The sequence below is a fragment of the Octodon degus genome, unplaced genomic scaffold (assembly GCF_000260255.1).
Source record: "Octodon degus isolate 3935 unplaced genomic scaffold, OctDeg1.0 scaffold00061, whole genome shotgun sequence".
NCBI lineage: Eukaryota > Metazoa > Chordata > Mammalia > Rodentia > Octodontidae > Octodon > Octodon degus.
The window spans coordinates 6,874,751-6,884,283 of NW_004524637.1; positions in this window are offsets into that span (position 1 = coordinate 6,874,751).

Genomic DNA, 9,533 nt, shown 5'->3' on the forward strand with positions numbered 1-9,533 from the left:
CTGAGAAGAATATATGCAGTGTATTATTTGTTGAAACTGTACTTTCGATTTGATTTGAAACTGTCTCATTGCTATCTGTTTATCAATAAAACTTTGAAAAGAAAATAAAATAAAATAAAATAAAATAAGTACACTGTCACTCCTTCACTGGTTCTCACCTACAGGGGTGTTTGGAACGTGACCTCCATGCTGAGTGGGGGGCAGCTGCACCGCATGCGTTCAGAAAACGACACAGAGCAGAGTAATGAATCTTTACAAAGTGAGCTCATTCCTGTGAGCATCACCAGGGCACACACTCCAACACACTCAGCCCCTGAAGCGCTATTCCTTGAACCCCTAGCACTCTCTAATATGACTGTATTGGGAAAGGGAAACTTTGAAGAGGTAATTAACGTTAAGTGAGGTTTTTAGAACAGGGCTTCCGTCTTCTAAGAAATGCTGCCCAACAGGAAACCCAGATGCACATGCACAGAGAAAAGGCCATGCGAAAGTGAAGCCAGAGGACATCCTCTGAGAGCAAGAGACGAGGATGCAGGAGAAAGGGCCCTGCGGGACTCTTGGCCCGGGACTCCCGGCCTCCAGCAACGTGAGGAAACAACCGTTTGCTGCTTAAGCCACCCAACCAGTAGGATTCCGACAGTCTCTCTTTTAAACAAACATACTATGCCTTAGAAATGCCCCCCACACTGTCACTATTTCTTTTTTCTGTTCTTGGTTTTGATATTTTTTTCCTCATGATTTGTGCTTTCCATTATCTGCTTAAGAAAACTTAGGTGATCCACATTCGTGAAAATATTCTCCCAAGTTTGATTCTAGAGTTATTTTTATTTTCCTTCAACATTTAGACCAATCATCATCAGAAAGCAACTTTTACAACCTTGGAGAGCAGAACTGGATTTTTCCATGTGGACATGGATAATAATTTCCACATGGATAACAATTAGTATTTTAATTGTTCTTTCCCATTATCTATTGTTCTACAATTCACTTTGAAAATTAAATACAGGGCCCAGGAATATAGCTCAGCAGCATAAGGTCCTGCCTGGCTAGCACACAGTCCCAAGGTCAATCCCTGGTAAAAAAAAAAAAAAAAAAAAAATTAAATAGACTTGTCTGTTTCTAAGCCTATTACATTACTCTGTTTATCTATGTTTGTGTCGAGGTCACACTGTTCCAATTACTATGTCTTTGGAATCATTCATTTCTTGCAGGTAAGCCCACCGAATTTATTCTTTTAGAAAGATCTTTTTGATTATTCCTGAACTTTTCTCTTCCAAATAAATTTTAGAAGAGTCTTGCAGCATTTCATTATTAGTTGTCACATTTCCTTGTAAGTTTCTAAATTAAAGAAGCTGTCTCTGTTCCTAATTTGGAGCATATTTAACCCTGAGGTGTACCAGATGCTTTCTGTCTTCTGCTGTTCTCATCTGTTAAGGGGATTAATTCTATTGATGTAAATTAAACCAGCTTGATTTAAACTTTTCTAGCGTTTAAACCTCTTTGTCTTTCTATAATAATTTGCACTGTTTACTCTTTATAGATTTCTGAATTCAAACTGGCAAAATTTTGCTCATCTTCACCAGATTATGATGATCAAGAGTCAGTCTCCGGCTTGAAAAGTCCACTGAGATCTGCCACATGAGACTGTAGTGGATTAACTAATGATCACCTTGGAACTCCCAGATAAAATGAACTAGCGTGGTGCTGGGTGTGGAAGGCCCACCCGAGGGCTGTTGCCAGCAGCGCAAAAGGAGAACGGGAGGGGAAGATGGCATGCTGTTGACTCTCCTGAAGAAGCTGGTCACGTTGGTTTTTCCAATATGACCTCAGCTGTTCTCTTCATGGGCGGAGTTCAGGTCCTCCCTAACACTCAGGGTGGTTCTCTTTGGAGGAGCTCTGGTGCCTACCTTGAGCATTGCTTCCTGGCTCCAGGGCAGATCCCTCAGCCTGCTGGCAAAGATCCTTCATCCCGCTGGCACAGACTTTCTAGCTTTCTTCCCTGACTCTTAGGCCTTCCCAGTGCAGATCCGTGAAGCGGGCCTGCATGAGCCATTGCTGTGGGCTCTAAGCCTCCAGCTGGACTTGTGGGAGGCATTGTCACGGGCTCTAGGTTTTCAGCTGGACTCACATAGGACATTGCTATGAGATTCAGGCCCCCTCAGCTGGATTCTTGGGTTCCTGGTGTATGGACATCTCCCACACTCTTTTGCATTTTTTTGCGGGAATATTACAAAATAATCCTATAAATTGTGTGTCCTGTATTAAATCTTTCCCTTTGGAAACCCTGAGTACAACAGAGATGCACCCAGGGAACTGTAAGCATTAAAAAGAAAAATTTCTGGACGATTTCAGAGGTTTCATCAGATAGGTCAAAAACATTGCCCCAATGCTTCATGCACTCAGAGCAAAGCTTTGGAGTAAAGGGGCAATTCAGCTGATTGACTGTCATGAAGAGCGGCTAGGTGAGGGGCCAGCACAGTCTGCGACCCGGAGGGGTGTGCGTCACTTTCCTGCTCCTCCCACTCCCTATTCCTGGCTGCCACAAAGGGGTGGCTTTCCTCTGCCAGGCCCTTCCACCCTGCCATCCTGTCTTGGAGCCGGCTGACTGCAGACTAAACACACGAGCTGAAATAAGGCACTCCTCTTTAAGTTGCAGGGATTGTGCATTTTGTCCTAGGGACAGAGAAAGTGACACCACACCTTCTATGGAGGAAGAGTGATCAAGTTGCCACTGAACATCCAAACTCACCAACTATGCAGCCCACCAAAGGTGGAGGTGGAGGAGCAACTTCTGGAGGTGCACGCTGCGGAACAGCTTCCTAGCGCAAACTGTTACTCAGGAAGTTGTGGGAGGACATGTTTCACCATAGCTGGGAGAAGACTAGCGAATCTGCAAATAGGACCCAGTGCAGGCCATGGGGACCTCAGAGGACCCCAACCCAGCAGGGCAACTGGACAGAGAGTGGGCAGTGGAACAAGTGGGCCTGGGGATGTCGGGGGAGCAGGGGTGGGTGGGGGGACACGACACAACATGTGAAGCCACCCAGGATGGGCTGCAGGAAAAGCCTCATTACCATGAAGTGTAGGAAAGAACAGTAATGAGTGTAATTAGACACAAAAAAAAGAGGTAAAAGAAGCCTTTACTGTAGGCACGGGAGGGCTGCAGGAGAGCCAAGAACCATCTGAGGGGCAGGCAGAGAGGTAAAGGATCTGCTGGGCTGGGCTGGGGGTGGAGTTTGCATGGGCAGACAAGGCGTGTAATAGAACCTGATGGGGGAAGGCTTGGTGTGTGCAAAAAGGAAAGAGAAAGTTAAGGTTGAACAGCGAGAAGAAGGTGGAAGTGAGTCTTGGAGCAACACGCCGTTGCTTTTAGCTCTCAAGCCAGGTGGGCTGCCGCCACGATGACTCGGCAGAATTTTGTACCTATGGGTGGGGACTATGCAAATAGGCAGCTTGGCAACTGTTAGTCCATCCCAGTTGTACAAAACAGGCAATATGTAGTGCATGGTGTGGTTGTGACTGTTATACGCATAGCCATGACCACCCACATATGAATCCTGATATGGCCACGACTTACACTGCATTGGCCAGGAGGGGCTGAGTTGAAGAGAAAAGAATGCTCCTGTCCTGAATAGCTCAGAGGACTAAAGCTCCTGCAAGCAGGCGCAGGGTCCCAGGGTTTGATCCCCAGTGTGCCGTGCAGGCCCCTCCCCTGGGGCATGCTGAAATGGTGATTGAGACTGGGCATGGGGGCACAAGCCTATAATCCCAGCGCTTGGGAGGCTGAACACAGGAGAATCACTACAATTCCAATCTATGTAGTGAGACCCTGTACACCTTGTAGAGGTTTGTTTTGTTTTGTTTTTTCTTTTACAGGTATTATTCAATTTCTCCAGACAATATATGGCAAAAAACAGCTTTAATCATATCTCTTTTTTAGTATAAATCATCTAAGGGCCAGAGAATATAAGTACTGTATTGGTTAAAAGACAACAGGCTTAAAAAAGAATCAAAATATACCACATACAGGTACAAATTCCCCATAATGAATGTGGTCATTATGTATACCTAAAATGTACCAATAAACTTAATTTTTAAAAAAGCCAACAGGCTCAGAAATAACAGAAAGAAAAAAAAGACATGCATACAGACAGACAAGACATTTTGGCCTCGGGTTCTTTACGCCTCTACACAGATTATAGGACTGATGTAGACACCCATAGGGAATTTCTTCGACTGCAAAAGCAACTGGGCTCTCTGAATCCTTTTTTTGCCTCTTGTTTTTCATATACACACACTAGCAAGTGCTCTTAGAAAACTAGATCCTCTCACTCCCCTAGCTTCCCACTGTAGCTGACATAGAATCGGTCCTCCTTCCAACAGCCCAGACAGGCTCTGCGAGCTCGGTCTCTCCTCCCCTTACCGATCTCCTAGCCTACTTTCCCAAGGGCACCGCTGTGGCCCCTCCCCACGCTGCGGCCCCTCCCCACACTGCAGCCCCTCCCCATGCTGCAACACTGTAAGTGTTTCTCTCCGAGACTTTTTGCACAGGCCTCCCAGAACCAGTGGCTTCTGCTGTAGTTTGTCATGCCCCTGCAGAGGAGACTTTGGCATCTCAGACGAAACGGATAGCTGCTTTGTTAGTTTCCCAAGTTTAATCTTTTCCTTCTACACATTCGTCTCTAAAAGCGCCTGTACAAAGCATAACGCTTAGAATTATTCCACGTTTGCTTTCTCCACCAGAAAATACTCTCCCTGAGGGCCAACCCAGCGTCTGCAAGCTCCGGGGTGCACTTTCCCACGGTATAACAGCACTGGCCCGGCACGTACAGAGAGCTCAATAAATGGTGGCAAAATGATTATGTAGATAGTCACTATGTAGCAGAAGCGGAAGAGATTAAGAAATAAAAAGTGCACATTTGTATTTCAATAACTTTTTAATTACCCAGGAGATTTCACAATTAGAAGCAGTTGCGCTCCTGAGACACTGCTACCGTACAGCTTCCCAAGCCGGCAGCAGCCCTGCACTTGCCCCTGTACACCCTGTCGACTCCGTCCTAAGTTCTCAAAAAAAAGAATGCTCCTGTGTGTGGAGGAGGGGGAGAATGAAAGAGGCAATTCTTCTTGTAGGACTTCATCAGATAGCATTTGAACTAGACAGCCAAGAAAGAGCAATAAAAGCCAGTGATTTCACAGCAAGCAACGAAGAGCCAGAAAAACAGCAAAACTCCCCAGTGCTGTCCCCAGCTCAGTGAGCCCAAGAACGGGAAGCCGGTTTTCATCATGAGTCTCACAGAACCACGCACCTTTCTAAGCCAGGTCCATATAGGACTTCGATAAATGCAAACTCTTTAAAAGAAGTAACAAGAAAATGACTAAGTGGGCGAAGTGAGCGCACTTCTGCTGACCAAATTAACACTAATGCGTGCATCAGGAACTTGGAGTTTGGGGCTGGAGACCAAAAGGTTCTGCCGTCGGGAAAGCTTTTGGAAGTCTTACTTAGCTCAGACAGTCGCACAGTGGTCCTCACTGTCCTTCATCCATCCACAGCTCCATTTTATCATACGGGCAGAAGGCCCGTTTTTCTCTTTTCTTTCTTCAAACATATTCCGGTGCAGATGGCCTGGGACAGTTTTCGCCTAAGAGGCACAGGAAGAGCTTGGTATTCGGAGAGTTTGGGTGCACTCAGGAGTGGAGTGAAAGCCTTCAGAACAGGAGAATCTTCTCCCACAATGAGGCCTGCACACATCCACCGCATGCCTCGGAAGGGCGTGTGTGGAACGTCTCACCGCCGTTTGGTTGCTCGGAGCGAGGCCAACAGAGGCCTCCCATCCTCTGCTCAGCCCTCGAGCCATGCCTGCCCCATCTCAGCAGAAGCCAGGCATCCAAAATACTGAGCCTCGCACCAGGCCAGGGTGCAACCTCCCAGTGGGAAAGGAGGGCAGAACAGGCCCTGAAGGAGGACAGGCTTCTGCGAGGAAGGAACTTTCCAATCTCAGCAGCAGAAAGGCCCGGGTAGCCGCAAAACCCGGAGAGGAAGAGGAAGAGGCCCTGGAGGGAGCTGGCAGGGATCTCGTCCAGGGCTTTAGTCCTCTGTCAGTGCTGCAGCCGTGCAACCATGGCACACAGCAAACAGGCCTCTCAGGGAGGTTCTCTGCACAGGAGCTGTCGGTCACAGCAGGTGCCTTTGTGGGCCATGGGCCCTTGATGTACAAACTTGTTCTTGAGGCTCAGGACCCCCAAGTTCTCCTGGAGACCCCAGGATCCAGTTTAAGAAGCATGGAGGTAACAAAGGGAGAGCAACAGAATAAGACAATGGGCCACAGAGGTGCCAGTGGGCATGGTAATTGGCCCAGATGTGGCTTGCGTGGGTTCCGGAGGTCTACCTATAGGAAGCACATCTGGACTTCATCGCAATCTGGAGGAGTTTATATTTGTAATCTCACAGGGAAGTTACTATAATTCTGGTGAGTACATTCCAATCTACCAATTCCAGTGCAACCCACAGCAACAATAAAGAGACAGCTACGTCTGCAGTTGTGGGGAGCCAAGGAGTTGGAACTCCAGTTGGAACAATGACTAACCGGACCAAAGAACAAGGTCATGACCCAGGGCCAAACCTGGGCTTTATGAAGTTGTGAAGAGGGAAGTGGCCCAGGGCTGAGTGACTGTGAGAAGGGTGGGAAGTTCATGGGTGCTGTGAGTGGGGCCAGGCAGGAGGCACAGTGGATCTTCTGCAGTACTCAGAAAGAGAGGTGCAGAATGAGCACTGGATTCAGGCAACAGGCAGCATCTAAGCTTGGAGGAATCTGCAAACATAGCATGAGGAAGAAGCTTGTGTCTAGGGTCAGCTGTTCAGCCCTCATGTCTAACTTTTCTTGACCTGGGACATCACCCCCTCTAATTTGAGGCTCAATCCCAGCCACGGCAAATCTCAGTCTAGCTCACACTGAGTAGCAGGGAGCTGTAGGCAGGCATCACTGACCTTCTGCATCACTTTAAACACTACACACAGCAGCTCGGCTAGACTCATTGGCCTTGCTTCAAGCCAGTGGAGGGGGAGAGCATCTCCCCAGCCAGTTCTACACCTATCAGTGCTCTTGAAAGTAGTGCAAAGGTGAATCACAATGGACTGAGCTCTGGTCCCTGCCCTTGCCTGAGCAGGTGCTTAGTCCCCTGAGCTATCTTGGTGGCCCTCAATGCTTAACTCTATTGACTCTAGCCACAGTTCTAATAGGAACCAGATGACATCTTTGGATACTCTAGACAAGAAAAAAAATTCAAGCATCCACTGCTGTCCTCTGTAGACCAGAAGAAATCTGCAGCACAATTACCCAAGCTGTCCTGCGCACGTACATAACTGTATTGCTCCTCTCCTTTTCCTCCTCCCAGTTTCTCCTTCCTTTAAACAGATTCTTTCCCTTTCACAATATCTATTGTACCTTTCAGATTTTATTCTCTCTTTCAGATTCTTACACTAGCGAGACAACACAATGTTTGCCCATGTGAGTCTGATTTATTTCACTTAGGAGTATGGTTTCTTGCTGCATCCATTTACCTATAAAAGCCCCAAATTTATCTTTATTTTATGGCTTAGTAATACTCCATTGTGTAAAAACACCACATCTTTCTCATCTGTTCATCAGTAGATGGGCATTTGGGTTGTTTCCAAGATTTAGCTGTGACAAACTGCACTGCTGTAAACATGAGTGCACATATACCGCTGTGGTGTGATATTTTCAGTTCATGAGGAAAGATATCCAGGAGAGGAATAGCTGGGTTGAGTGGGACCTCCAATTGACATGTTCTTTTATGTTCCCTTATGGGCACAGCCCTGTGCTTGGGGCTATCATATCCAAGCCGGTCTGGGTGAGAACTCCCATACATCGTCAGAAGACAAACAAAGGACAGTGCACCCCCCAGGAGAGGAGCGGTCTCCCCATTAAAGGGGCACCTGCTCTCAATTTGCTGTACGCAGTCTTTCTCAGAGGAAGCATTCTCTTCAGTTCTTCATTTCCTAGATTTTTCTTTGTTAAAGTTAAGACTGATATCAAACTTGATTAGAATTTTTCTGTGTCCACTAAGTAGTTCACATGTAGGACTCCTGGGAACAGTCTCCTCTGAGCTCTTCAATTTGCACCCTTTGTATATCAAAGTTTTGAGGTACACAAAATCCTTGGCTCACAAAATCTTCCTTTGAAAATAATAGATTTCGTTTTCTTTTGCAATAAAGCACCCCTATCAAAGAGCCTAATGATAGGCAAACACTTCCCTCATATTCCTTTGGAATAGATGACGCCAAGACTTTATCTAAATTTCAGTAACATTACTAGAAAAAGTATGAGTAGTGGCCATACTCATTTGATACTGTATTTCCTTATGTAACTTCAAGTCTCTTTCAAGAACATTGTCAGAACTGCTATTTCAAACTGCTCAATTATTGTGTTTTTAGACCCAAACCTTTGCTCTGGCTTCTTCTTTCAAAACTTCTGTTACCTCTACCTGGAGTGATTGAAAATGCAGCGAGTGCTGCTGACTAGCGCCACCGCATGGAAGGGCGGATCCACAGCAGAGGGGCGGCAGGACAGGCTTCACCTTTGTCCCCACAGCCACTCAGCTGGGAGTCATGGTTGAGCGAAGCCATGCATGATTTATTTTTTTAAACCTGAAGGCTTTATTTTTACCTTTAAAAAGAAGTGGAGGGATAAGCTTGTCTCATTTCCTGTGTCGTTGCTGGGACAAAATACCTGGCACCGAGAATAGAGGAAGGAAAGGTTCATTTAGCTCGCAGTTAGTGGAGGTTTCAGTCTGTACTCAGCTGGCTCCAAGGCAGAGCAGCACGTGGCAGAAGGCAGCAGCTCGTGGTGGCAGAAAACAGCAAAGCGTAAGAGCAGGCAGGGAGGAGCAGCAGCAGCGGAGGCAGAGGCGGGCTTCTCTGCTTTCCTTACGGTGCATTCAGGCTCTCCGCCCCAGGAGGGCAGGTGCAGCACTCATGCCCATAATCCCAGCATTGGATCAGGAATTAATCACAAACTCTAGAAGTCCGCCCCAGTGACAGGAGGCTTTGCAGGGACAACTAGACACAATCCACAGCGAAGCAGTTTTTACACCTCTTTGTTCTTTCACTTTTATTTTCACATTTTCCAGTCCATGAGGTTTACACTCCCCTGGTGGAGCAGTACACGTAGTGACACAGCTTTTGTTTTAAGTCCTACCTTTCCCACCTGCCTCTCCACCTCTCTGCTAAACCTCCTTTCTCCATTCTTGTTCCCCTCCCTTCTCCTGCCTCTCCCCTCTGGTCCTCTAGCCCCGGGACCTCTACCACTTGTCCTCGCATCTCCTCCTTGCTTCTATCCACCCTTTACTAATCTGTTTATATTTTACCTTACTCAAATCAGAGGTGCCATATGGCACTTAAGCTTGTGTGTCTAAATATGTCACTCAACATTACACGTTCCAGATGCATCTATGTTCCCATAAGTGTCTCCAAATTATTGAAAAGGTGCATGTTAACGTGTGCCATAAGTCATGGA